General features: G+C 36.7%; 4 pseudogenes; all 4 read left to right on the forward strand.

Annotated features, from left to right (window-relative positions):
- The first annotated feature begins 766 nt into the window (after window positions 1-766).
- Window positions 767-1706, forward strand: LOC116758099 (annotated as a pseudogene).
- A 10705-nt stretch (window positions 1707-12411) lies between these two features.
- On the forward strand, window positions 12412-13356 carry LOC116758170 (annotated as a pseudogene).
- Window positions 13357-15609: 2253 nt separating this feature from the next.
- On the forward strand, window positions 15610-16549 carry LOC116757687 (annotated as a pseudogene).
- Window positions 16550-23186: 6637 nt separating this feature from the next.
- LOC116758071 lies at window positions 23187-24113 on the forward strand (annotated as a pseudogene).
- The last annotated feature ends 2291 nt before the right edge of the window (window positions 24114-26404 follow it).

The following is a 26404-nucleotide window of genomic DNA, read 5'->3' on the forward strand; positions in this document are numbered from 1 at the left end:
AGTTGATATATCATAATAAGTATACAGCTTGAAATGTTTTCACAAACTTAATAACTAACTTAATCAGCAGTCAAATTAATTTCTCATTCATGCCATCCTACAAAACCTAGGAAAGCACATCCACCTTCCTTTATTCATTCGCTGTCCAGCTAGGTTAGAGCAGAGGAGGAGAATGTGTGGAAACACTGGAATATATGGTTAAGTATAAAACTTAGGTTACTAAGGTTCACCTCAATACCTGTTATCAATTATTAACTTCCTGGATTCTTATAGTAAAGTATCTGAAAACCTTAGAGACTATGAGAGACTTCCTGGTAGCAGAATATCTGTATGGTCTCTTCCCTGTAGGGATCCTTTCTTTCTTGATGGTCAAAACAGGGGACCTGAGGTACCTAGTAGGGTAATGGAAACATGAGTAGGAACTAGGAAGTGATGAATCAGAGGAATAGGGGGGAGAAATGGGGATACATTCCCACCACTGAAGCCCATCAGCAAGTAGGCTTGTTCCTCAGCTACCCCATCCCTCTGTCTTCTAGTAAGATAGAGCAGTTGTTTGTCACATGCAGTTCATGCAATGAAAGACAGTGATTTAAATGTTGAGGGGTGTGTACCTTCAGACCCTATGAAGCAAAGGAGGACTTATGTGATTTCTGCCAGTCTGAGTCTCTTTCTCATAAAGCTCATATAAAAGAGAGTTTGTAAGAACAGAGCTGGGTTCCCTGTTGATGGAGTTTTCTTCTATTCTCACAGATTTCCAAAGTTGAGAATGCTGGCTAGAAATGACTCCTTAGTGCCTGAATTTATTCTTGCTGGATTAACAGACCGTCCAGAGCTCCAGCAGCCCCTCTCTTACCTGTTTCTAATGATCTACATTGTCACCATGGTGGGCAACCTGGGCTCGATCATTCTTATTGGTCTAAATTCTCACCTCCACACCCCCGTGTACTATTTAGTCTTCAACCATCCTTCATTGATCTCTGTTGCTCCTCTGTTTTCACCCCCCAGATGCTGATGAACTTTGTATTCAGGAAGAATATCATCTCCTTTGTTGGGTGCGTGACTCAGCTGTTTTTCTTTCTCTTTTTTGTCATCTCTGAGTGCTATATGTTGACCTCAGTGGCCTGTGATCGCTATGTGGCCATCTGTACTACAATGCTGTATAAGGTCACCATATCCCATAAGGTCTGTTTGGTGCTGTCTTTGGCTGCGTATGTGATGGGGTTTACTGGAGCCTCTTCCCACACAGGGTGCATGCTTAGATGAACCTTCTGCAGTGTTAATATCAACCATTACTTGTGTGACATCCTCCCACTCCTCCAAGTCTCTTGCACCAGCACTTATGTCAGTGAGGTGGTAGTTCTCATTGTTGTGGGTATTAATATCACAGTACCCAGTTTCACCATCCTAGTTTCTTACATCTTCATCCTTACTAGCATTCTTCATATCAGATCTGCTCAGGGAAGATCAAAAGCCTTCAGCATGTGTAGCTCCCACATCATTGCTCTTTCTCTTTTTTTTTGGTTCAACAGCATTCATATACCTTAAATATTCTTCTCCTGGATCTATGGAGCAGGGAAAAGTTTCTTCTATTTTTTATACTAATGTGGGACCCATGCTCAGTCCTCTGATTTAGTGTGAGGAACAAAGATGTCAGAGTTGCACTGAGAAAATCCCTGTTTAAAATCCAGAGGAGAAACATGTTCTAATTACAAACAACAATAATGTAAAGATATTCAATTTTTATTGTCTTCCAAGATGATATTTGTTCATAACTGTGTTTCTTCTACAGATTGTGTTATATGTGGTATAATAGACTTGTCTCATCACTTTCCTTATAGCTTGTCTAACTTTTCCTACTTATCTCTTGCACCTTGTACCAGTTTCCTAAATAACTAGTAGCATCTTTATAAGAGGAAAATATGAACTGATTTTTTTCATACCATCTTTGTCTCCTGGGCTATTCCTAATCTGGACAAATATGGTGAGTTTCATAAATACATAAAGTTAAAATTAGAGCTTGCTGTTCTAGACACAGAAGTGCCCAAACACTGCAGAATAATTGTCTTTTAAAACAATATTGTTCCTGGTATAGGAAGAAGAATTCCAAGAAATGTCTTCATTGCAAATTGCATATATAGCTTAAAGTAGGATCAGATCCTTCTGACATTATCATTTTGTTCTATTTTTCATACACTTTCCTTTTATTATTACTACTTTTCTTGTTCCCTTTGAAAATGGCCAAATCTGTTTTACATGCCACCTGCTTCTGAGAACCTCTATAAGGCAAATGCCTTTAATATTGAAGAGAATACATATAACACCACCATTTATTGCCAAACATGGTATTAAGAGAGGATGATTAGAAGAATAATACATATGTATCTCAGGATCCCAGTAAGCATAATGGGTGATTTATTATAAAATTTGTGTTTATTACTCTCTAAAATGACACCAGATATTTTGAAAAAAGCACATGGTTTTACTGTCAATTTCGTTTTTTATCACTTTAGGAAAATACTACACATGGTGTTAGGAGAAACATTTTAGCCATGTTTCACTTATCCAGTGAAGTATCATGAAAAAAGTTGTGTATTAATATAGTAAACCATATTCCTAGCAACATTTTTTGAACATACTTAAACTTCGTCTCACCAGTAAGGCAATAAATATATTTACCTAGATGCCTCTCCCTATAATTTCCCTATTTCTCCAATGCTTTTCCCATTCATATATTTAGAGTATCAAATATAGTTGTAGGTCAAAAATATTCTTGTTGAATTGGATTATCTTGTTTGAATAATAACAGTAATAAATTTAATGTTATAAATAATAATTAATAAAATATAGTCATAAATGACAATAACAAAAAATAAGTCAGAAAGAACTCTGGGGTAAAATTTCTTTTGAGGAGTAAAGTGTGGCAACCATAGAGAGGTGCTGCTAACTCCCTTTCAGTAGAGCCACCTGTGGGGAGCATCATTGACTGTCTATAGCCAATACTCCTTTGTATCCACCATAGTGTTCAGGCAGAGTCCATGCTTACTCTAAGATGGCCTCAGCCAATGGCTTAGCATGGTGGGTCATACCGGACCTGGCCAATTTCTGTGTAATGTGAATCTCTTCTGATAGGCAGTCTTTGTTTAGGGACTTCCTATCATCCTATTTGAGATTTTTTTGAACTGCACTGTGGTCTGAGGTTTTCCTACCCAATCCTTTCTTCTCTCTCTCCTTTCGTAGGTATCACACTTTCATCCTGGTCTGAAGGCTTTCTCACTGACTCCCACTCATTCCCATTTTATCCTTCACAGGCACTTACCACAATAAATGTCTTGGAAGTCTAATCATTTCTTAGCATCTGTTTCTTGGAGAACTCTAAAATGACATAGAGGACTTAACACTAACTGATTTTAAACCTTAGTTTTAGGATATGGTAATCAAGACAGATTGGTTTTGTTATAAATATAGATAAATCCATGGGACACAATAGAATATTCAGAGACAGATCCTCACTTATATAGTTGATTGATTTTTAACTGAGCAACTGTGTAAATCCGTAAGTAAAGAAAAATCATTCTAAGCAATTGATGCTGGAAATACTACTCATGAGGAAAACAATGAACTTTGATCTCTACCTCACATCATACACAAAAATTAATTTTAAATAGATCAAAACTATACACATGAAACTTTAACATAAACCTTCTAGAAGAAAACATAGAAAAGTATGTTAGTGTAGGCACAGATTTCTTAAACATATTCTGGAAAGCACTAAATCTAAAAGAGAAAATGAGTTTCATTTAAATTAGAACACTCTGTTTATCAAAAAAATATTTATAGGCAAGACACAGACTGGAAGAATATTTGCAAAACATATATTTGATAAAGGTATTGTATCCAGAATATATAACAAATTAATTAAAATGTATCTCAGTGATAAAAAGATCATATCATATATTGGCAAATGATTTGAAAGACACATCCCAAACGAACATATGTAAATAGCCAGTAAGCACATGGAAATGTGCCTAACTTGGTAAACCCCCTTATGTATAGTGAATAGCTGGACAACAGCTCCTTAACAGCTGTAGTATCCTCCCTCACTTTATTGCCCTGACTTTGCCCCTTGAGTGGCTCAAGCACTTGTCAGGCCTTCTTCTTGGTCTCCCTCCATGTTGGGCCTTGCACCCTCTTGGAGCCTCTATTGCAGAGGTCCAAGCACCAGCTGTGGGGCATCTCCAAACCCTCCATTAATCCAAGCACCAATCCTATAGAGCTTCTCCTCTTAGATTCTAGAATCTGGTTATGCTTCTTATTCTTTCTGTTTGTTCTATCAGTTCTGGGTAGCTATTTTTTATAGGTTATTAGTCTTTATGTTTTCTCTGCTTCATCTTTTGCTCTTTCCTCCTTGCAATGTCTATATATCCAATTATCTTTTTTTTTTTTTGCGGTACGTGGGCCTCTCACTGTTGTGGCCTCTCCCGTTGTGGAGCACAGACTCCGGACATGCAGGCTCAGCGGCCGTGGCTCACAGGCCCAGCCGCTCCGCGGCATGTGGGATCCTCCCGGACCAGGGCACGGACCTATGTCCCCTGCATTGGCAGGCGGACTCTCAACCACTGCGCCACCAGGGAAGCCCTGAAACAGGGAACACCTTTTATGTGATTTTGTTGGACTGACTTGCCCATCTCACAAGACATATCCTGTCTAATTAGCACATGCCAAACCCTGATGACAGTGATTAGTCAGAAATAGTCATTTGACTACAGTCTTTTCTGCCAAAATTATTTAAACAAACTTTTCTTCTTGCAGTTACTGAATTGGTAAGATTAAATCTAGGGATTCTAGTAGTCCTGTTTTCACTACATGGGGAGAGTTTATCTGAGGTTAAAATGCAGTAGAACCAAGCAGACAAAATGCGTGGAGAGAGACACGCCTCCATGAATTGTTGGCCCTGTCCAGCCAAATAAAAGGCCATGTATATTCATGACTTACCAGTTTCACACACTTTTTGGGATTATGTTGGTTTATGTAGGCAAAATATAGTTGCAGGCATGACACATGCCTTGTAGTCTGAATGTGATATCCAATTTCCCAGCACACTCTGCTGGCAGTATGAGTCAGTAAAATGCCTGGCTCGGTCTGTGAATCAGGTTGACTTTATATTCTTTTGATCAACATGGCAAAAATGATCATTTAAAATTATTAAAATCACAACTCATGTAAAACTAAAATGATTAAAAATTCAATTGTAGTGTTTTAAAAATAATTATAGAATTTGAAGTAAAAATTATTTCAATATATCAAGCGTTTTTAAAACACCTTTAGGATATTTGGAAGTATTATGTCCATAACTTGATGAATTTCTTGAAGATATGGGTAGATATGGCTTTATTATCCTTCTGTATATGCTGCATAAATACAATTTTAATTGGGAAAAATATTTGTTTTCTTCACGCAGAATCCCCAGATGAATTCACATTAAAGGCATCGAGCCTAGAGTATATCCTAGACAGATGCTCTCGGAAGGGTAAGAATAGAATGTGTCTGACGTGATGGCATATACCGTACTTTGGCCAGCGTCAAGAATGGTCAGCCAAGTGAGGCACTCACTGCTCTATTTCAACAGCCCGACCAAAAAGGCACTCCACCACCTGCTTACCAGCTACAGCAGCCACACGCAGAGGGTTCAGTGCCTGTGGTGGACCAGAGTCCCACAGAGATGCTGGGGGAGTCTGTTTCAGGTGCCCAGGAGCACAGTGCTTGGCCTGTGGTGGATGCCAGGCAAGGAGTCCTGATGTTCGCAGCTCCAGGCAGATGCCCTAGTCTCTGGCTCCCCATTTCATGTACTTCTGTCCATCTCCAGCCAATTTATCCTTTTCGTGGCATCTAAACTAGTTGAAGTGTGATTGCTGTAAGAATGCACAAGCCTTCTGCAAATTGGGTTTCTCTGTTATTTTGAAATACTTGAAATGAAAAAGCGAAATTAGTTCCAAATTTGTTGAACATTAAATTTGTCAGTAAAAAGAAAATAACTCACATTATTTAAATATGATTTCAATGGCAAAGTTTTAAATGGTGGTAAGAATGATCTAAACTCTACCACTGTGCATACAAAATTTCTCATTGATGATGATTATAAAAGAAATTGGAGATATGGTCATTAAAAATTCTTGCTCAAGAATTGCAAATAACTATTTCAAGCACAAAGCCTGTTAACAAAGAAATTATATTCCAGAAGCAAGTACCAATTTTCATTTAGAATTATGAGTATATTTAATTTGGGAATGTTATTTAATAAAAAATGATAAATCTCATTTAAGAGAGATTTTTGATGTTTGAATAATTTACATTATTATAGTAGTTAATGAATATACCAACTTTTCTGATTTTACCATCAAATATATCCTGAAAACTTCATAATACATACATTTTCAATTTAATAAATAATGCAAAATTTATGTAATCACAAACCAGTTCATAAAATAGAATATTGTAGAATATTTTATTCAGTATTTTTAGCTGTTTTGAGTGGGTGGTAGACCCAATAGCCTAGCCCAACAATACCAGAAATGACAGTTGTTAAATAGCTTATTTAGTCAACTTTGTTCTCAAATTCGATTAGGTGGTAAGGGGGCATTCACTGTGTAGTGATACTTTAGGTGGATGTCTTCAGCTGTTATGTCTTCAAATATTTTTCTACCACTCCTCCTCTCTGCTGTCTGGGACTCCAATTACATATGAGGTTACTCCAATTACATAATACGATGTCTTAGGGCTCACTGATGCTCTGTTCATTCTTTTCTAGGCTTTTTTTGTTGTCTCTGGATATCATCTTGGTTACTTTCTATTGCTGTTCTTTAAGTTCATTCATCGTTTCTTCTGATGTGGTGTTAACTCCATTCAACACATTTATTTTTACATAAATTGTTTAGAATTATTTTAGATTTATAGAAGAATTGTTAATATAATACAGAGAGTTACTATATACTTCATATCTTGTTCCTCTTGCTATCTTACATTAGTGTGATACATATGTCACAGTTAGTGAACCAATATTGATAATTATTGTTAAAGTCCATACTTTATCCAGATTTTCTTAGTTTTTACCTAATGTCCCTTTTCTATCCTAGGATCCCATTCGGGTTACCACATTGCGTTGATTAGTAATGTCTCATTGGGTTCCTCTTGGCTGTCACATTTTCTCAGACTTCCCATGTTTTGGGTAACTTTGACAGTTTTGAAGAGTATTAGTCAGGTATTTTGTAGAATATCCCTCAATTGGGATTTCTAATGTTTTTCTCATGATTATTTTTGGATTCTGTATTTTTTTGGATTTGGTGTATTTTTCATTTCACACGTTGTATTTTTCAGATCAAGGAAGTCAATATGGGCCTTGTCATGCCTTGACATTTTTTTTCTTGAATATATAGAATATATTAATAACAGCTCTTTTTTTTTCTTGTCTGCTGATTTTAAAATATGTTATTTTCAGTATGTTTCTACAGATTGAGGTTTTTCCTCATTGTGGATTGAATTTTCCTGCTTTTTGCATGCCAAGTTTTAAGCTAGTTTTTAGTTGGATTTCCTGTTATTTTAAACATGAAATGTTGCCATATTTTTAAACTGAAATTACTCATTTGTAAATTTTTTATAAGAAAGATAAAAAGAGATTGAAGCTTGGCTGTCACTATTGGTGATAGAAACACAAACACACTGTAATAATTGGCAGGGCTCATGGAGCACAAGCTTAAATGGGAAGTGATTAATGTCCCAGTTGTATCTGATTATTTTTTTTCTCGGTTTTCTTTCTTTGCATCAACTTCATTGAATTTCCCCAGGTTGGAGACATGGATTCAATATAAGTCAGAATATTCTTTATGGAAACACCCAAGCCCAATCCTGTGTAAGACTACTGACCCATCTGGTCCAGTATTAAGACTCTAAGGTTGGTATGGAAAGGTGTGGATTGGCCTACCCTTACTGATAGTAGATATTAGAGATGTGTTACAAAAACACAGACTAGTTTTCCATAGTAAGTCCTGAGAGATCTACTGAATAGTTTAAACTATTGAGCTGTATAAATTTTTACACAAATAAATTTTCCTTATAAAGTTTTATAAAAACATTTCAAATTATATTTTATGAGGTCTAGTTTACATATAGTAAAATATACAAATATGAGGTCTACAGCTTGATGACTTTTTACCTAAGTATAAATTCATTTAATCACCACCCAGAAAAAGATACAGAACATTTCCATGACCCCAGAAATTTCCCTTATGTCACTTTCTAGTCAATAGACAAATCCCATACACCAGTTGAGGTAACCATTGCTCTCATTTCTATCACTTTAATTTTGCCTGTTATTTAAAATCTTATAAATAAAGTCATACTGTTTATACTCTTTTGAGTCTGCCATCTTCATTCAACATAATGATTTTTGTATTTCAACTGTATTGGTGCATGTATCAGAACATTGTTTTATGAGAAATATCTCACTGAATGTATTTTCTACAATTTTCTTATCTATTCTCTTATTGATGGAAATTTGGCTATTGAAATAAAACCTCAGTGAACATTCTTGTACAAGTATTTTTTCTGACTTATGCACTAACTTCTCTGTATATGTGATAGCCGTGGAATGTCTGGATCAGATGCTACATATGGTGCAACTTTATTAGAAAATACCAGTTTGTTTTCCAAAGTACCTATATAATTTTACTCTTCTAACAGCAGTGTATGAAAGTTCCAGGTGTTCCACATCCACATGTTCACTTGGTATAGACAGTAATTTTAGCCATTCTAGTGTGTATGCAGTGGTATCTCATTATAATATTAATTTGCATTTTCCTTAGGACAAAGGATGTTGAGATACATTTTTTCAAATTTATTAATATTTGAGCCTGTATTGCTTCTTGGAATGATAACTTTAAACCATTTTAAAATACATATTGAAAAAAAGAAATACAATTGTCTGTGTTCTCAGATGACATGATTGTCTCTGTAGACAGTCCCTCAAAATTGACAGCAACAACTACAAAACAAACAAATGAACAAAAAAACCTCTTGGAACTAATAAGTAGCTAGAGGAGAGTCACAGGATACAAAGTTAACATACAAAGGTTAATAGCTTTCCTATATACCAAGCACTGGATGATTGGAATTTGTAATGAAAAACTCAATACTATTCATGTTGTCACCCCACCCCTACCCTCCAAAAAGAAGAAGTACTTAGTTATAAGTCTAACAAAATATATAAAGGATCTATATGTGGAAAACTACAAAACTCTAATAAAAGTAATAAAAAATCTGAATAAATGGAAAGATACTCCATGTTTGTGGATTAGAAGACTCAATTATGTTAAGATGTCAATTCTTCTTAACTTCATCTGTGTCGTCAATGTGATCCCAATCAAAATCCCAGCAAGTTTTTGTGGATATCAACAAACTGATTCTAAAGTTTATATGGAAAGGGAAAAGACCCTAAATATCAAATACAATACTGAAGGAGAACAAAGTTGTAGGACAGATACTGTCCAACTTCAGGACTCACTATAAAACTACAGTAATCAAGTCAGTGTGGTAGTGATGAAAGAAAAGACAATGGATCAGAAGAGAGAACCTGATGTTGACCGACAAAATATAGTCAACTGATCTTTGACAAAAGAGCAAAGGCAATCAATGGAATAATGGTAGTCGTCTTCACAAATGATTCTAGAAAAATCAGATGCCCATTTGCAAAAACATGAGTTTAGACACAGACTTTACACCTTTCAAAAACAAAACAGGGCTTCCCTGGTGGCGCAGTGGTTGAGAATCTGCCTGCCAATACAGGGGACATGGATTCGAGCCCTGGTCTGGGACGATCCCACAGGCCGCGGAGCAACTAGGCCCGTGAGCCACAACTACTGAGCCTGTGCTTCTGGAGCCTGAGCCCCGCAACAAGAGAGGCCGTGATAGTGAGAGGCCCACGCACCGCGATGAAGAGTGGCCCCCGCTTGCTGCAACTAGAGAAAGCCCTCGCACAGAAACGAAGACCCAACACAGCCAAAAATTAAAATTAATTAATTAATTAATTTTTTTAAAAAAAGAGTAGAGGCTTCTTCCTTCAGCTCTACCATGCTGTTTATCCATTGAACTTCCAGTCAGAAGACCTGGGTTTACCTCAGGTTCTGTCACTAACAGTCAAATCTTGCATGGATCACTTCACTTCTACTGACTTTTGTTTAAAACAAACAAACAAACAAACAGAAAAAACCAGAATCAGGACCAGAATCTAGGACCCCACCCAAGATCTGCTGAATTAGATTTTGCCTTCCCATTTTCTTCCTGACACTTGCAGATTTAACTTTCTTTCCATTATATATTTACATTTAAAAATATATTATTAGCCAGTGATTCCAGATGCTTGCAGCAGCTTAGCTCAGTGTGACATAATACTGCAAATTAAAATTCTATTTAGTTAAAAAAGGTTTACATTTTTTGCATCTTTATGATAATATAGTATGGTATAAAACTTAAATTACCACTGACATTGATAAATTAGAACATATTGGGCTTGAGTTACTTAAAAAGGAGCCAGGAATTAACAAAAGATACCATGGTATATCTCAGTGAAAAGGATCAGGCTACTGTGACCATCATGTAGGTAGAAGAAAGGAGGGTAATAGGTAGTTTTGCAATGTAAGAATAAGCTCAGAGCATCTCTACACTCATTCTCTGCCTGTATTTAAACTGGTTGTGTTAAAAGTGAAAGAATGACCTTTAATTCTAATTTAGTACCTTGCTATAAACTTTTCTTGTAATGTGATTTGATGTAATATAAACTTAAAGGGAGTGTTTCTGGTTCTTGCATCACCTAAATAAGAGTTCTTAACATTTCCAGGAAATAAAATAGTTTTAATGAATCTCTAAGGTCCTCATCAAGGCTAAGCCCAAGAATGTCTGTCTTGTGAGACACATTTCAAGTTTGCCCTAAGGAATTTTTAGTCCCCTTGTAATTTCTAAGGGTCTGAGGATAATAATTGGGACTCATTTTTGTAATGATTAGGTTTTCAACTATCCTACATGTAAAACCCATATGAGGGATTTCCCACATGTATTTCTTGCCTCTCTGCTCTTTTTCTTTTTATTCTTTCTCATTGAGTTCACCTGATTCCATGGCTTTAACCTCTGTGGAAATGGTCCCCAAATCTTTTTCTCAGATTCTGGTCTTCCTCTTGAGCATTATTTAGCCTTATTTAGGTTGTATACTTCTACTTGCTTGTCCAGCTGGCAACTAAAGATCACCATGTTCAAAGCTGAATGCCTATTGTTTATGAATATTTCCATTCTTTCTGAATTCTCTCTGTAGTTAACACCATAATTTAACCAAGCACCTAGGCTAATATCTTTGGGATTTTTTTGGTCTACTTCTATCCCCTTTGTGAGAAGTTCTGATGACTCTTTCCTTTCAGTGTCTTTTGCATGTGTTTGTTTCTTGGAATTGCTCACAGTAGCACTGTTAATTCAGGGCATTTTTATCATTCATTGACTATTGTAATTGCCTCTTGCGAGTCACCTTGCCTCCGGTCTCTCTTATGCCAGTCCATTCTGCCAGCCATTGCCATATTACTCTTTCTAAGCTTGCACTTAGATTAGTTCAGTCCTTTGTCAGAAAAGAAGTAAAAATGTCAAATGGTTCCTAATGGCCTCTCATAGTGAGCTGACCTTGATTTTGGCATTTGAAAACTTCCTGTATTGACCCAAATCTGCCTTTTGATCTGAGCCTAGGCAGTCAGGGAGAGACATTGAGACCTTTCTGAGAGTCTGTGGAAGTCCTCTTTGTGACATTCAGGGAGGATGGAAATTATATTCTTTTCTCTGAGCTTAGCAACTTTGATCTGAGTCTGTGTTGCATTCAGCAGGGACCTTTCTGAGAGCTTGTGGAAGTCTGACAGTCTGGGAGGATGGAAGTTACTTTATTTCTCTGAGCTCAGTTAATCCAGCAGGATTGAGGTCCCCATGTAAAAGGGTGAGTGTTGAATTTTATCTGTCATGTTACTCTTCCAAACCTCATCTCAGAAAGCCAAGGACTCCCTGAAATGACACACCTTCTCTCTGCTGAGACAATCATTGATCATTAGGTGGGCCTGGTAAGCTATCAAAGCAGAAGTGGAGCAGAGATGCTGTAGTCATGAGTGGTCACAGGGTTACTGAATCTTATCCCTGTAGAACTTGCCCGTTAGTGTTTTTGATATATACTATCTTTAAAAATTCCCTCAGCCTTTACACAAAGGAGAAAACAAAGGCACACAGAGGGTTGGCTTGGGTTCATTCTCCTATTCTGGGTCTCAACCTCATTATAGTGGGATTGGGTGGAGAGAGCTGGGTACTCATTTTAATGTTACCCTTTGTCCTGTTCCCACAGATATGTCCTAGGGAAGAATGGCCCCAGGGAACGACTCTTCAGTGACTGAGTTTATCCTGCTGGGTTTAACACAACAGCCAGAACTCCAGCTGCCTCTCTTTTTCGTTTTCCTAGGAATATATCTGGTCACCGTGGTGGGGAACATTGGCTTGATTATTCTGATTGGTCTGAACCCTCACCTGCACACTCCCATGTACTACTTTCTCTTCAACTTTTCCTTCATTGATCTCTGCTGCTCCTCTGTCATCACCCCTAAAATACTGATGAGTTTTGTAAACCAAAACGTCATCTCTTAAGCAGAGTGCATGGTTCAGCTTTGTTTCTTCTCCTTCTTTGTTATTGAAAAGTGCTGTATTTTGACATCAATGGCCTATGATCCATATGTGGCTTTCTGTAAGCCCCTGCTTTACAAGGTCTCCATGTCCCATCAGGTCTGCCTCACGCAGATGGTGGGTGCATACGCGATGGGGCTTGTGGGTACCATGGCCCACACTGGGTGTATGCTGAGACTCTCCTTCTGTGACGGTAACATCATCGATCATTACACGTGTGACATTCCTCCTCTCCTCCAGCTCTCCTGCGCATGCACCTACATCAATGAGCTGGTGGTTTTCGTTGTGGTGGGTGTCAATGTCATAGTGCCCAGTCTCACCAACTCCATTTATTATACCTTGATCCTCTCCAACATCCTCTGCATCTGTTCTACAGCGGGTGGGTTCAAAGCCTTCAGTACCTGCAGCTCTCACATAATTCTGGTTTCTCTTTTCTTTGGATCATCAGCATTCATGTAACTGAAGCCTTTTCCTGCTGTGTCTCTGAATCGAGATAAAGTATCCACAGTTTTTCACACCATTGTGGGGCCAATGATGAATCTTTTCATTTACAATATGAGGAACAAAGATGTCCAAGTTGCACTGAGTAAGACTTTGCATAAAAGGGTGTTCTGAATGAAATCTGTGTTAGTTATTGATGCCAAGTCCTCATAAGGGCAAACAACATATAAAGCTATGGAGATAATAGTAAGAAATCAAAAAAAGAAATGTAAATGATTTAAAAGTGTAAATTAACTTAGTTATATAAATCACTTCTCAAGAAAATGTAAGGAAGAGGAGGATCAGCCGTTCACTCTCACCTTCTGATATTCCAATTATGCATATTTTTTCACTTTTGAAGTTGTTTCAGAGTTTTTGAATGTTCTGTTTTTCACTCTTTTTCTCTTTGGATTTGATTTAGGGAAGTTTCAATTGACTGATCTTCAAGCCACTGGTTCTTTTTCTAAACTGTTGGGTTTTGATGAGCACATAGAAGGAATGCTTCATTTATGTTACTGTGCCTTTTATTTGTAGCATTTTCTTTTGATAGTTTTTGTTAGGGTTTCCATCTGTTTACCCATCGATTCTTACACGTTGTCTACTTTTCCCTTAGAGTCCTTAACATGTTCATTATAGACATTTTAATTTCCTGTTCAATAACTTCTACATCTCATTCTTATCTGAGTCTGGTTCTGTGGCTTGCATTACCTCTTAAGACTGTTTCTTTGTCTTGTAATATTTTGTTGAAAGATAATGTGCTGTCTCAGGTACTAACCACTTAGTTAATGGCTATTAGGGTGAGAATTTTTGGTATCCTGGCTAGGATTTTGGCTATGTTTAATTCTGTAGTGTCTGTGGTTGCCAGAGTTATTTGCATGGATATATGTTAATATAAATGTTTCAGACCTTACATGAAATTTCTAAAAATCTTATATGTTCTGGTATAATGTTATAAGTCATAATTCTAGTTATTACTTTAAAATGTATATCTCAGAAATAACTAAATTTCCTTGTCAATTGCATTATTATGAACTTTCATCAAATCTTTAACCATGGTCATTTTTAAGTCTTTTGTCATTTACAGACAGTTCTGGGTGTACTCTGATGCTTTCGCAAAAATGTTCCTATAAAAGGGTTTCATCTTCAAGGAATTCATGGAAAAGACTCTGACAAGTACAGGTTTTTGGTAACTGACTATACTGCTGAACTGAATGAATAAGCATTTTCAGAACTCTAATGGAAAACTGATGAATTCATAAAAGTGCTAACAAAAGATCGAGATAAAAAAATTAATTACATGGGACTGAGTGAACTGCTGAGGATGATTACAATTTTTGTGACTTTCTGTTTGTATAAAAGAAAATCCCACAAGGACTCAGAGGCAAAAAATATACAAATCAATTTTCACTGCAAAGTAAAGGAGCTGTTACAGTGGAGGATCACTGGACTGAATGTCAATATTATGACGTAGTATGAGTGTGTTTCGTGTTTGGTAATTGCAATCATTGTTTGCATCCATTTACAATACTTGGTGTCAGTTTATTTATCTCTTGTAAAAATAAAATACAGTGTGGGGAAAAAATTTTTTTGTCAAAATATATGTACTGTACAAGTTTACATGTCGTAATAAGTATACAGCTTGATATATATTCACTAACAACAGATAATTTAATCAGCACCCAAATTAATTTATTTCGCTTTCATGCCATCCTACAAAACCTGGGAAAGCACATCCACCTTCCTTTATTCATTCTATGTTCAGCTAGGATGGAATAGAGGAGGAGAATATGTGGAAACAATGCAGTATATGGTTAAGTATAAAGTTTAGGCCACCAAGGCTCTCCTCCATACCTGTTATCAATTGTTGACTTCATGGAATCTTGTAGTAAAGTACCTGAAAATCCGAGAGACTCTTAGCAACTCCCTTCTAGGAAGGAGAATATGGTTATGGTCTCTGCCCTGTGGGAATTCTCTCTTTCTTGAAGGTCATCACAGGGGAACTGAGATAACTCGTAGAGTGATGGAAACATGAGTAGGAACTAAAAAGTGACTGGTCAGATGAATAGGATGGAGAGATGGGGATACAACCCCACCACCAAAGCCCATCAACAGGTAGGCTTGTTCCTCAGCTACCCCATCCCTCTGTCTTCTAGTAAAGATAAAGCTGTTGTTTGTCCCATGCAGTTCATGCAACAAAAGACAGTGATTTAAACGTAGAGGGGTATGTGTTGCAGTACTTACAGACCCTATGAAGCAAAGGAAGATGTGATTTCTGCCAGTCTGAGTCTCTTTCTTGTAAAGCTCATATAAAAGAGAGTCTGTAAGGACAGAGCTGGGTTCCCTATTAATGTAGTTTTCTTCTATTATCACAGATTTCCAAAGTTGAGAATGCTGGCTAGAAATGACTCCTTAGTGACTGAATTTATACTTGCTGGATTAACAGACCATCCAGAGCTCCAGCAGCCCCTCTTTTACCTGTTTCTAATGATCTACATTGTCACCGTGGTGGGCAACCTGGGCTCGATCATTCTTATTGGTCTAAATTCTCACCTCCACACCCCCGTGTACTATTTAGTCTTCAACCATCCTTCATTGATCTCTGTTGCTCCTCTGTTTTCACCCCCCAGATGCTGATGAACTTTGGATTCAAGAATAATATCATCTCCTATGTTGGGCGCATGACTCAGCTGTTTTTCTTTCTCTTTTTTGTCATCTCTGAATGCTATACGTTGACCTAAATGGCCTATGACCGCTATGTGGCCATCTGTACTCCATTGCTGTATAAGGTCACCATGTTCCATAAGGTCTGTTTGGTGCTATCTTTGGCTGTGTATGTGATGGGGTTTACTGGAGCCTCTGCCCACACAGGGTGCATACTTAGACGAACCTTCTGCAACGTTAATATCAACCATTACTTGTGTGACATCCTCCCACTCCTCCAAGTCTCTTGCACTAGCACTTATGTCAGTGAGGTGGTAGTTCTCATTGTTGTGGGTATTAATATCACAGTACCCAGTTTCACCATCCTAGTTTCTTACATCTTCATCCTTACTTGCATTCTTCATATCAAATCTGCTCAGGGAAGATCGAAAGCCTTCAGCACGTGTAGCTCCCACATCATTGCTCTTTTTTTGGTTCAGCAGCATCCATGTACCTTAAATATTCTTCTCCTGGATCTATGGACCTGAAAAAAATTTATTCTGTTTTCTATACTAATGTGGTGCCCATGGTCAATCCTTTGATTTACATTTTGAGAAACAAGGATATCAAAGTTACACTGAGGAAATCCCTGTTTAAGAATCCAGAGGAGAACCATGTTCTAATTTGAATCAGCGATATTGTAAAGAAATTCAACTTTTTATTTATTTTTACTGGTGTCTTTCAAGAAGAGTGTATTTATCACCATGTTGCTTCTACAGATTTTTTTAATATGTGGTATGGACTTGTCTTATCACTTCCCTCATTGCTGATCTTGTCTCATATTTGGCCTCTGTATCTCCTGCACCTCATATCAGTTTACTGAATAACAACATGTTTATAAAAGGTATAAATATGCTGACCTTTTTAAAAAATAATTTTTTCATACTTCCATCTTCTGAGCTATTCCTAATCTGGACAAATATGGTGAATCATAAATCACAGAAAGTTAAAATTATATCTTACTCATCTAAACAGAAGTGCCAAATACTGTAGAAATATTCTCATTCTTGTCGATACTCTTGCTGGTATAGGGAACAGGATTCAATAAAATGTCTTAATACAAACTAGTATATAACTTGAAGTATCATCAGATTCTCTGATCTTTCCTTTTGTTCTATATTTCTTATCAACCTTTTTATATTTTGCCCTTTCTTGTTCCCTTTGAGAATGGCAAAATCTATACAATTTACCACCTGTTTCTGAGAGCCTGTATCAGCCCAGTTCATTTAATATTGAAGAGAATACATGTAGCTCCACCTTTTACTGCCAAAGATGGTGTTAATAAAGTACCATTAAAGGAATAATACATGTGTACTTTAGGATCCTAGAAAGGGGGCTGACTGGTTTATTATAAAACTTGCATTCGTTATTATCTACAATGACAGCAAATATTTTTAAAAAGAGCATATAGCTCTTACTGCATAGTTTGTTATTTATCACTTTAAAGGAAAATAATGCACATTAAGTTAGGAGAAATATGTTAGACATTGTTTTACTTATCTAATGAGATTTATCATGAAAAAAGGTGTATATTAAAGATAATAAACTATATTTTTTCAACATTTTTTGCGATTATTTAAACCTGTACCTCAGTCCATTCAGGCTGCTGTAACAAAATACCGCAGACTCAATGACATAAACAACAGAAATTTATTTCTCACAGTTCTGGAGGTTGGAAGTCCAAGATCAGGGTATCAGCATAAATGGGTGAGGGCACTTTTCTGGGTCGCTCCCTTCTCATTATATGCTCACAAGGTGGAAGGGGCTAGTGATTTCTGTGAGATGTCTTTTATAAGGTACTAATCCCAATTATGAGGGTTCCATCTTCATGACTTAAGTACCTCCTAAAGGCTCCATCTCCCAATATCATCATCTTTGGGGGGTTTAGGATTTCAACACTTGACCATAACACCTTGTCTACCCAATAAGATAATAAACAGATTTAAAGTAGATGCTGTTTTCTCTAATTTCCCTATTTCTCCAGCACTTTTCTGTTTGTATATTTAGAATGTCAGATGTATTTGGAGGGCAAGAAGAATAGTGGTTACCTCTGGCGAGGGGATGGGTATTGACTGAGAAGGGGAACAAGGGAAACTTTCTAGGAAATGTGTATCTTGAATTATATTTTATATGGGCATATATATATATATAGGTAAAATTCATTGAGCCATACACTTAAGATTTATGTTTCCTTTTTAACGAAGTATAGTTGATTTATACTGTCATATTAGTTTCACTTGCACAACATAGTGATTCAATATTTTTATAGATTATACACCATTTAAAGTTATTACAAAATAATGGCTATATTTCACTGCACTGTACAATATATCCTTGCTGATTATTTATTTTATACATAGTAGTTTTTAAGCCTTAGTTCCATACACGTAACCTGCCCCTCCCTCCTTCCCTCTGCCCTTTGGTAACTAGTAGTTTGTTTTCTATATCTGTGAGCATGTTTTTGTTTTGCATATACATTCATTTTATTATTTTTTTAGATTCCATATGTAAGTGATATAATACAGTATTTGTCTTTCTCTGTCTGACTTATTTCACTAGATCCATTCATGTTGCTACAAATGGCAGAATTTCAATATTTTTATGGCTGAGTAATATTCCATCTTTATCTATGTATCATATCTTTATCCATTCGTCTATTGATGGGCCTTTGGGTTGCTTCCATATCTTGGCAATTGTAAATAGTGCTGCTATGAACATTGGGGCATATGTATCTTTTTAAATAGTGTTTTTGTTTTTTTCCCAGATGTACCTCCAACAGTGGAAATACTGGATCATATGGTAGATCTATTTTTTAATTTTTTTGAGGAGCCTCCATACTGTTTTCCATGGCGGCTGCACCAATTTACACTCCCACAGTGTACAAGTGTTCTCTTTTCTCCACATCTTCTCCAACATTTGTTATTTGTAGAGTTTTGATAATAGCCATTCTGACAGCCGTGAGGCGATATCTTGTTGTTTTGATGTGCACTTTCCTGACAGTTAGCGATGTTGAGCATCTTTTCATGTGTCTGTTGGCCATCTATATGCCTCCTTTTGAAAAATGTCTGTTCAGGACTTCTACCCGTTTTTAACTTGTGTTGATCTGGTTATATATGTTGGATATTAACCCGTTATCAGTCATATTATTTATAAATATTTTCTCCCATTCAGTATGTTGTCTTTTCATTTTGTTGATGGTTTCCTTTGCTATGCAAAAGCTTTTAAGTTTAATTAGGTCCCATTTGTTTATGTTTGCTTTTATTTCATTTACCTTAGGTGACAGATGTAAAAAAATATTCCTACAGTTTATGTCAAAGAGTGTTCTGCTTATGTTTTCTTCTAGGATTTTTATGGTTTCATGTGTTATAACATTTAGGTCTTTAATCCATTTTCAGTTTATTTTTGTATATGGTCAGGAAATGTTCATCCCATTGTTTTACAAGTAGCTGTCCAGTTTTCCCAGCATCACTTGTTGAAAAGAATGTCATTTCTTCACTGTATATTCTTCACTTCATTGTTGTAGATTGACAATAAATGTGTGGGTTTTTTTCTGGGATCTCTATTCTGTTTCATTGATCTGTGTGTCTGTTTTTGTGCAGGCACCACTCTGTTTTGATTACTCTAGCTTTGTAGTATAGTCTGAAGGCTGCTAGGGTAATACATCCAGCTTTGTTCTTCTTTTCTCAAGATTGCTTTGGCAGTTTGGGGCCTTTTTCGGTTGTATGTGAATTTTAGGATTAATTTTTCTAGTTCTGTGAAAAATATCATAGGTATTTTGTTAGGGATTGCATTAAATCTTTAGATTGCTTTGGGTGGTATGGCCATTTTAACAACATTGTTTGAATCCAAGAGCACAGAATATCATTTCATTTCTTTGTATCATATTCAGTTTCCTTTATGTTTTATATTTTCCAGATTATACATCTTTCACCTTTTTGGTTTAGTTTCTTCCTATGTATTTTATTCTTTTTCAAACTATTTTAAATGGGCTTTATTTTTTACTTTCTTTTTCTGATAGTTTATTGTGTATGGAAACTCAACAGATTTCTGTATGTTAATCTTGTATCCCGCAACATTGCTGAATTCATTTATTCTAATAGCTTTGGGGTGGAAACTTTAGCATTTTCTATATAATGTATCATGTCATCTGCAAATAGTGGCAATTTTACTCCTTCCCTTCGAATTAGGATACCTCATTTCTTTTTCTTGTGTGATTGCTGTGGCTAGGACTTCCAATTCTGTGTTAAATAGAAGTTGCAAGACTGGCATCCTTGTATGGTTCCTGAATTTAGAGGAAAGGCTTTCAGCTTTTCACCATTGAGTATGATGTTACATGTGGTTTCATCATAAATGGCCTTTATTATGTTGAGATATGTTCCCTCAATACCCACTTTGCTAAGTGTTTTTTGTCATGACTGGATGTTGAATTTTGTCAAATGTTTCTTCTGTCTATTGAGATGATTGTGTGCTTTTTATTCTTCATTTTTTTTTTTTTTTTTTTTTTTTGCGGTATGCAGGTCTCTCACCACTGTGGCCTCTCCCGTCACGAAGCACAGGCTCCGGACGCGCAGGCCCACTGGCCATGGCCCACAGGCCCAGCCACTCTGCGGCATGTGGGATCCTCCCAGACCGGGGCACGAACCCATATCCCCTGCATCGGCAGGCAGACCCCCAACCACTGCACCACCAGGGAAGCCCATATTCTTCCTTTTCTTAATGTGGTTTATCACATTGATTGATTTGTGAATGCTGAACCATCCTTGTGACTGTAGAATAAATCCAACTTGATCATGGTGTATGATCCTTTTTATATATTGTTGGATTTGGTTTCCTAATATTTTGTTGAGGATTTTTGCATCTATATTTGTCAGAAATATTGGCCTCTACCTTCCCTTTTTTGTAGTGTCTTTGCTTGATTTTGGTATCAGGGTAATGGTGGCCCTGTAGAATGAGTTTGATAATGTTCTGTCCTCTTCATATTTTGGAACAGTGTGAGAAAGATAGGTATTATTTCTTCTCCATATTTTTGGTAGAATTCCCCTGTAAAGCTGTTCAGTCTTGGGCTTTTTTTTTTTCCCCCTGGGAGACATTTAATTGCAAATTCAATTTCACTGCTAGTGATTGGTCAGTTCAAATTGCCTGTTTCTTCTTGATTCTGTCTTGAAAGGTTGTATGTTTCTAGAAATTTGTCCATTACTTTTAGGTTGTCCAACTTGTTGGCATATAACTGTTTGCAACATTCTCTTATGATATTTTGTATCTCTGTGGTATCAGTTGTTCTTTCTCTTTCTTTTCTTATTTTGTTTATTTGTGTTTTCTATATTTTCTTCCTGGTGAGCTTGACTGGTGGTTTCTTTTTTTTTTTTTAATCTTTAAAAAAAATAGCTCTTTGTTTCCTTGATCTTTTCTGTTTTTTTTCTATTTCTATTTTATTTATTTCCTCTCTGAACTTTATTTTTTCCTTCCTTCTCCTGGACTTTGGGCTTTCTTACTTCTTAATTCTTTTAGGTGGTAGATTAGGTTGTTTACTTGAGATTTTTCTTCTTTCTTGAGGAAGACTTGTATCACTATAAACTTCCTTCTTAGAACTGCTTTTGCTGCATCCCACAGATTTTGGATTGTGTTGTTTCCATTTTCATTTGTTTCAAAGTATTTTCTGATTTACTCTTCGATTTCTTCATTGACCAATTGCTTTTTTAGTAGCATGTTGTTTAGTCTCCATGTGTTTGTGGTTTTCCCATTTTTCTTTATGTAACTGATTTTTTGTTTTATACCATATGGTTGGAAAAATGCTTGATATAAGTTCTGTCCTTTAAAATTTGTTGAGACTTGTTTTGTGCCCTACCATGTGATCTATCCTATGATACACAGAACACAACAAAGAATTATCCACTTCAAAATACCATTAGTGCTAATTTGAGAAATCCTACTATAATGAATATGGATTAATAGCAATGGGAACACTTCTCAGGCTCCTATTATATGTCAGGCATGTTCCTAATAAACTTTGGGTGATTTAACTAATTTAATCCACAAAACAGCCCTATGAGATAGCTCTTTTGCTAGCCTCATTTTATAGATATACATAGGGATAAGTATATAAAAATATGCAAGGATCAGAGAGGTTATATGATTGTCTATGGTCTTACAATTAAGAAGTTTAACAGCCAGATTTAAACTAAGTCTGACTTAAGGGGCCCATTCTTTTAACCATTTTGCTACAACACATCTTTACAGAGGTGAAATCCATAAGCATGGACAGTGCTAAAGCTATGATACACTATTTCACTAATGCAATCCCAAAGGCTCTAGGAAAGTGCTAGTAAAGGCAAGTGATTATGCCCCAAATGTTCCTTTTTTAGAACTGTGCATAGACACCAGGAGATGATGAAGAAAGTACAAAAGGGGCACCCATTTTTCTGCATTGGGGGTTAAGAATTCTCATTGTGAAATTATAAACTGAGTAGAACATTGTGTCTCCAAGGACCTATGATACAGGATGGAAACACAAACTCAGTAATTTCTACCCTCAGTGGGCTCACTTAACTTGAAAGGAAATCATGAGGGAGAGAATAATTTTCTGTGCTCCCAATCAATTTTCCCAGAACTATAGGGCATGGAATAGAATCTCATTTGAATCAACTGATTGTTTTGGAGCTCATATAAGGTTGCTTTCCTCCTTGCAATTGAAGAGGACCTTCTGGGTAAATTCTCAAATTATGGCTTGTTCCCCAGCATACCTCTTTTAGCAAGTCAAAGACTGAGGACCGTGCTGGTGGATATTGCCTCCTTCATTGTCAGAAACTTTGACCCTCTCAGGACTGTAAGGCAGAAGGGGCCTTAAGGTTCAATGGCAGTGAGGCATTCAGAAAAAAGGTGAGGGTTGAATCAACCCCCCCTTTTCTTTTCAGACCCCAAACTACATAAATCAATGGTTGTGGGGAACACTACCTGTTTAATTGCTCTTTTCAGCCCTGATCCTTAATGGACACAGGGGAGAAGGGAGAAAATGACATGCAGGGACACTGGGAGTCTACCAGCATGATTTCTGAACAGAGACAAACAACGGTAGTAAGGGTAGAAAGGAGAAAATGAGGAATCATCAGGAATAATCATAAGTCTTGCTTTTTGGATGTCTTAATGTATGTCTTTATAAAAGTGAGATTATAAACAAGCAGATCCAGCTCTCCCTTGGAAAACAAAGAGGAAAAGTCCATTATTAATGTCAGTTTCTACCCCTGTTCCTGCAGATCACAATTGTGCAATTAATGGCTACGGAAAATGCCTACTCTGTGACTGAGTTTATCCTTATGGGATTCACATACCAACCTGAACTCCAACTACTCTTGTTTTTCCTGTTTCTGGTGAACTACATGGTCACTGTGGTAGGCAGTTTGTGCTTGATGAATCTAATTTGTCTAAATTCACACCTTCTCACACCCATGTATTTTTTCGGCTTTAATCTGTCTTTTATTGATCTCTGTTACTCATGTGTCTTTACCCCAAAATGCTAAAGAGATTTATTTCAGAGAAGAACATCATCTCCTTTACAGGATGCATGTCTTAGCTATTTTTCTTCTGATTTTTTGTCAACTCTGAGTGCTATGTGTAGACAGCCATGGCCTGTGATCACTGTGTCCATTTGTAAGCCACTGCTGTACACAGTCACCATGTCCCCTCAGGTCTGTTCTCTGCTTATGTCTAGTTCATATGTGATGGGGTTTGCTGGTGGTGTGGTCCACACAGGGTGTATGATCAGGCTGATCTTTTGTGATTCCAACATCATCAACCATTACCTGTGTGACATCTTCCACCTCCTCCAGCTCTCCTGCAGCAGCACCTATGCCAATGAACTTGTGGTTTCTGTTGTTGTGGGTACAGTTGTCATGGTATCTAGCTTCACTATCTCTGTTTCTTATACCTTCTTTTCAATATCCTTCACATACCATCAGATAAAGGTTGGTCCAAAGCCTTCAGCACCATGGCTCCACATAATAACAGCTAGTCTATTCTATAGACTTGGGCTGCTCATTCATGTCAAGCCATCATTTGCTGGGTCTGTGGGTCAGGGGAAATTTTTCTCAGTGTTTTACGCCAATGTAGTACCCATGTTGAACCCTCTCATTTATAGCCTCAGGAACAAGGATGTCAAAATTGCTCTGAAGAAAACCATGAAGAGAATTACAAACTGAGCTGAACCATTTATACCTCCATTTTTGTCTTTTCCTTCTCTTCCTGCTCCACTTTATCTTCTTCCTACTATTCGTTTTTTTTCTTCATTTGTCTTTCTAAATTCTTCTTGGCAGGATTTCTTCTCTAATTTCCTTTTTCTTTTCTTGCCACATGATGTAACCCCATGGGCCTATTCTTGGACTAGAGGATCATTCTCAGCCCTTAGTAACCCTACACAAGTTGGAGACAATGGGCCAATAACCTTTCCCATCTAAGGATAACACTACTTACTTCTTTTCTTGTGTCTTTCCCATCCAAGGTAAGCCATGGAGGGGTATGCTGTCTAATCAATTTTTTTTCTTTCTTGGTTTCATTACACAGCACCCTTTCCTGTTTCAATGATTACTTACAATTTCATAAAACAGAGAATGACAAAAATTATGGGTATGGTAAACTTGTAAATATTTCCAGAATTTTTCAGAGTTTATTAATCACTCTTATTCTAGATTTTCAGTATGCATATATATAGCAATTGAATACTTTGTTGAACTAAGGTTCTTCATTCTTGAGAATGCTTGAGAATGTATCAGCTACACTATTCTGCTCACCTTTCACAATACACACCAATAACAAATGCCTCTGTTTATGGTATTGGTCAACTGATATTTTGTCAGAAATGTAATTGAAATTGTTATCAACTTGTCTACATATCTGTGGATTGTGATTGTGATTAAAAATTAACCAATAGTATTTTTGGCTACAGAATAGATTGTCACATGTAATGTCAGGATTCTTTGTCTAACTGCAAAACAGGGGTTCCCCTTTGCAAAGGAAGATTTATTTCCTGCTTTCAAAACACAAACAATAATATATGACAAAACCTTGTCCTACTGGGATTTACTCTTTCAACATGGTAATTTGACCCCTCCCTTTTGTCTCTCAGAAGGAAAATCTGTACTCCGTAACAGATTACTCCATAATCTGTACTTTAATTCCTATTAAAAGGTAAGTCTCCTCATCCTGTTTTATAGATAAGGAAATAGTTATGTGACTTAATCAAAATCCCACAGCTAATGATGCAGAGCCCAGTTTTTGAACCCACTGTTCATCTCACAAAGAAATGGAATGAAAGAAAGAATTGTGAAGGGACAGAGAGAGCTCCTAGAGCATTGTTTCTGAATGAGCTTGGAAGTGGGAGTTTTCCTCAGCCATGATTGCTGTAGCAGAGGGATGTTCTACAAGGCTCTGGTACCTAACTAAAGTGTACCTGCTTTTATGCCAATACCATACTGTCCTGATTACTGTAGCTTTGTAGCTTTGTCTGAAGTCAGGGAGCCTGATTCCTCCAGCTCCGTTTTTCCTTCTCAAGATTCCTTTGGCTATTCAGGGCCTTTTGTGTTTCCATACAAATTGTGAAATTTTTTGTTCTATTCTGTGAAAAATGCCAGTGGTACTTTGATAGGGATTGCATTGAATCTGTAGATTGCTTTGGGTCATTTAGTCATTTTCACAATATTGATTCTTCCAAACCAAGAACATGGTATATCTCTCCATCTGTTGGTATCATCTTTAATTTGTCAACAGTGTCTTATAGTTTTCTGCATACAGATCTTTTGTCTCCCTAGATAGGTTTATTCCTAGGTATTTTATTCATTTTGTTGCAATGGCAAATGGCAGTGTTTCTTTCTCTTTCAGATTTTTCATCATTAGTGTATAGGAATGCAAGAGATTTCTGTGCATTAATTTTGTATCCTGCAACTTTGATACCAAATTCATTGATTAGCTCTGGCAGCTTTCTGGTGGCATCTTTAGCATTCTCTATGTATAGTATCATATCACTTGCAAACAGTGAGAGCTTTACTTCTTCTTTTCCCATTTGGACTCCTCTTCTTTTTCTTCTCTGATTGCCGTGGCTAGGATTTCCAAAACTATGTTGAATAACAGTGGTGAGAGTGGACATCCTTGTCTTTTTCCTGACCTTACAGGAAATGCTTTCAATTTTTCACCATAGAGAATAATGTTTGCTGTGGGTTTGTCGTATATAGCCTTTATTATGTTGAGGTCGGTTCCCTCTATGCCCACTTTCTGGAGAGTTTTTATCATAAATGGGTATAGAATTTTGTCAAAAGTTTTTTCTTCATCTATTGAGATTATCATTTGGTTTTCATTCTTCAATTTGTTAATATGGTGTATCACATTGATTGATTTACGTATATTGAAGAATCCTTGCATCCTTGGGATAAATCCCACTTGGTCATGGTGTATGATCCTTTTAATGTGTTGTTGGATTCTGTTTGGTAGTATTTTGTTG

The sequence above is a fragment of the Phocoena sinus genome, chromosome 8, assembly GCF_008692025.1.
Source record: "Phocoena sinus isolate mPhoSin1 chromosome 8, mPhoSin1.pri, whole genome shotgun sequence".
Classification (NCBI taxonomy): Eukaryota; Metazoa; Chordata; class Mammalia; order Artiodactyla; family Phocoenidae; genus Phocoena; species Phocoena sinus.